Source organism: Solanum pennellii, chromosome 4 (genome assembly GCF_001406875.1).
Source record: "Solanum pennellii chromosome 4, SPENNV200".
In the NCBI taxonomy this organism is placed as follows: Eukaryota; Viridiplantae; Streptophyta; class Magnoliopsida; order Solanales; family Solanaceae; genus Solanum; species Solanum pennellii.
Window position 1 is genome coordinate 69,889,149 of NC_028640.1, and position 3,013 is coordinate 69,892,161.

At 27.1% G+C, this 3,013-nt stretch overlaps 1 pseudogene; it reads right to left on the minus strand.

Moving 5' to 3' along the window:
• Positions 1–2,556: 2,556 nt before the first annotated feature.
• On the minus strand, positions 2,557–3,013 carry LOC107017430 (annotated as a pseudogene).

Here is a 3,013-nt window from a genome sequence, read left to right on the forward strand (position 1 = left end):
ATTTAATTCAATATTATTATTTTTAAAAATGATGACGTGGCCAAATTACAATTGGTCACGTATCAAAAATAGTTTTGCAAAACTACTATTGAATAATAATAGCATGAATGAGTCTTTACTTTAACAATAATAACATAAATAAGCCAAACTTTTAACTGATGACATAAATAAACTTTCTCTGAAAGTTCAATAACATATTTGCGCCTTTGTATATTTTTTTATTTTACTCTCAAAATTAAATACTTATACTTCGAATTATTTTTAAAGGCCTAATACAAAATGTACTATACCAAAATTCATAAATACCTTCTTTGTAGGTGGACGTGGGAATGTGGCAATGATCCTTTAGAAAGTACTTTTATTATTCTATTTTATTTGAATAATGATCGTTTAGTCTATGTTCCATTGAATGGATTAAATGAAGAGCAAATTCAAAAAATAGCTAAAATTATATATTTATATAAAAAAGAATTGTAGCCACGTTTATGTAGCTCTATCACAAGTAAGAATTTCTTTTAATTTTATTTATTTTTAAAACTAGACTTCCTCTATCATGAAAAGATGCGACTTTTATGAAAAGTTGCTATTTTAATGAAGAGTTGCGACTTCTTTCAAAAATTGTGACTTTCATGAATTGTTGCGACTTCAATTAAGAGTTGTGACTTTATGAAAAGTTGTGACTTTAATAAAGAGTTGCGAATTCTTTCAAAAGTTGTGACTTTTATGAAAAGTTACGATTTCAATGAAGAGTTGTAACTTTTATAAAAAAGTTATGAACTTTCCGAAGGGTTGCAACTTTTTCAAAGTCGTAACCTTTCTGATAAGGCACAATAAACATTTGTTCACACTATACTTTGTTGTCTATAAATAGCGGGATTCCCTCTCATTTTAAAACAACAAAAATTTTGATATTCTTCTTCTACTTCCGTAAAATTAAATATTTGTGTGCTTTGCTCATGTTGAGTGACTTACTGACACCACTTTTTTTATATCAATAAGTTGTTGAATAAAATTGTTCCATCTTAAGAGGATATAATTCTTTAAACTCTGATATTAGAGGGGAATAATTTTCTTAAAGGGACATGATGCTTTTAGTGGAACTAATTTTTCCATTCTATTTCATTCTATTTTTACATATCCTGATATGTCTTTTTACACTCATTTATTTATACATATGATTTTAATTGTTATTTTTGAATACATGTTTTTAACTCTGTTATTTATGTTTCTACAAAGTTATTGTCTTCAATTATTTGAACACATACACATATAGTATGCATATTCATTGTGCAGAAAAATATAAATATTGTTACTTGGTTCCAAAAATTCTTATTTTGAAATTCTATAACTTAAAAGTATTATATAAAAGCTTACATATTATATGTTTTAACATAGATATGAAATTTCTCACTAAATTTATTTAGCAAGTTCCAAGTTATAATTGCTTTCATGTTCAAGCGTAATTTCTTTTTTAAATATGTTAACATATTTGTATGTATATTCTTATTTTCTTCTTTATTTTCCTTTGAAAAATGCATAAGTACCCCCCAACTTATATCCGAAATCTCAGAGACACACTTATACTATACTAAAATTCTATTACCCTTCATAACTTGTTTTATAAATAATTTTCTACCCCTTTTCGGCCTACGTGAGGTTCTTGGGTTATTTGATAATGACAAATGATTGAATTCCTATTGAAATATTGCTAATGTTTTTTTAAGAATCAATTTCCCATTATTATTAATGTACTAGTTCTGAAAACATGTTTTGCATGTTTTACCTTTGTTACTGTTATAATTTAAATAGGTCCAAGATATAAAATTGATCAACATTGTCTAATGTATTTCTATATGTGTTTTTTGTGCATATAAAATAAACTCTTTTTAGTGTTTACTTTCCGCCTAAACTTAAATATCAACAATTTTATGGGGGAATGATGAGCAACTTGTAAGGCTAAAACTAAGCCCCAAAGGCTGAAGTTACTTGGGACATAAATACTCCAACAATCATTAAAATAAAAAAATGAATGAAAAGCACAAACCAACAAGAAAAATAGTGACCAATAAAAAAAATATTATAAGAACTATTAGATTATGTGTATCTCCAACAACCATGAAAACAAAAAATGAACGAAGGCACAAATCGATAAGAAAAATAGCGACCAACAAAAAAATACTCCTTACGTAAGAAGTATTAGATGATGAAATACAAAGTGTGGTGGATTAATATTTTTTATCCAATTTATAAGGGAGAAATTAAGTACATGAAAGGTTTGTTCATGAATGTGATTAATGGTACAAGCTAAAAAGTTTTAACAATCAAATTCATTAAGAAATGGAAAATGATAAGTTGTAACATATAATAATGTATTTGATCTAGTTTAATTGTCATTATTGATTTAATTTTAAAAATTAGTAAAAAAAATTTTAATTTAAAAAATTGATGAAGGGCATTTTCGTAATCCAACTTTGAACTTAAAATCTTCCTACCTATAATAATACTAGACAGTTTTAATCCTTAAAAAAACAATAAATATTTAAAATAACTATAAAATTATTCAAAAGCCCAACCATTCTCTTTGTGGATCTCCTCTTCTTCCTCTTGAGTAAAATCATTTTCGATATTAAATTCTTTACGTATTTCTTCTGATGTTTTTCCTTTAATCCTATTGGCAACTTCTTGACACATCATATCCAACATCTCCTTATCGTCAAGAAAATTAGCAGCTAAGATAAGAGCATACAAAATCGAGTGATCCACCTTCACAAAAGCCTTGTCAAAGTCCATCAATTTGTCTTTGGAGATGCCTTCTTTCGGAATGTTTCTTCCAGTACTCAATTACTTTGATCATTGTTTTACTATCAACATTAGACAGGGGAATGACCTTTGAAACACAATCATCTTCAACCATATTCTTAATAGTTTGTGACCTTATGGCTATCGCCTCGTCCAATACAAATTCCTCATCATTGTTAGTCTTTAAAGTTAAGAACTTTGTCGAAGAAGACAT